We start from the raw sequence: 706 nt of genomic DNA on the forward strand, positions 1-706 counted from the left end.
CGGATCCCATCAGAACTCCGAAGTTAAGCGTGCTTGGGCGAGAGTAGTACTGGGATGGGTGACCTCCTGGGAAGTCCTCGTGTTGCATTCCCTTTTTAATTTTTTTGCACCGCGTGCAAAACAAAACGCACGAGCGCGACGTATGTTTAGCACGTTTTATTATTTTGCACGTTTACGGTAAGTTTTAGCTCGCTGCTCATTATTCACGCGTCTAGCGGCGGCAAGCGTGTTCTGAAAGGGGTCGAAACCATGGTAAATAGGCACTGGTGCAGTTGAACCGTGGTAAACTCGTCTCCGTAGTTGAGCGGGAGCGGCCAAAGGAATGTGCAATCGTGTGTGTAGTGGAGCTGGGAGGGGCAAGCATAAGGGACGAAGACGGGGGTAACATGTCGGATGCGATCATACCAGCACTAAAGCACCGGATCCCATCAGAACACCGAAGTTAAGCTTGCTTGGGCGAGAGTAGTACTGGGATGGGTGACCTCCTGGGAAGTCCTCGTGTTGCGTTCCCTTTTTAATTTTTTTGCACCGCGTGCAAAACAAAACGCACGAGCGCGACGTATGTTTAGCACGTTTTATTATTTTGCACGTTTACGGTAAGTTTTAGCTCGCTGCTCATTATTCACGCGTCTAGCGGCGGCAAGCGTGTTCTGAAAGGGGTCGAAACCATGGTAAATAGGCACTGGTGCAGTTGAACCGTGGTAAA

General features: G+C 50.1%; 1 non-coding gene and 1 pseudogene across 1 annotated transcript; both read left to right on the forward strand.

Annotated features, from left to right (window-relative positions):
* Positions 1 to 91, forward strand: LOC123179606 (uncharacterized; annotated as a pseudogene).
* A 300-nt stretch (positions 92 to 391) lies between these two features.
* On the forward strand, positions 392 to 510 carry LOC123179605 (5S ribosomal RNA). The gene has a single exon (XR_006490493.1). It is a non-coding gene; the product is annotated as a 5S ribosomal RNA (ribosomal RNA).
* The last annotated feature ends 196 nt before the right edge of the window (positions 511 to 706 follow it).

This window comes from Triticum aestivum, unplaced genomic scaffold, assembly GCF_018294505.1.
Source record: "Triticum aestivum cultivar Chinese Spring unplaced genomic scaffold, IWGSC CS RefSeq v2.1 scaffold66999, whole genome shotgun sequence".
In the NCBI taxonomy this organism is placed as follows: Eukaryota; Viridiplantae; Streptophyta; class Magnoliopsida; order Poales; family Poaceae; genus Triticum; species Triticum aestivum.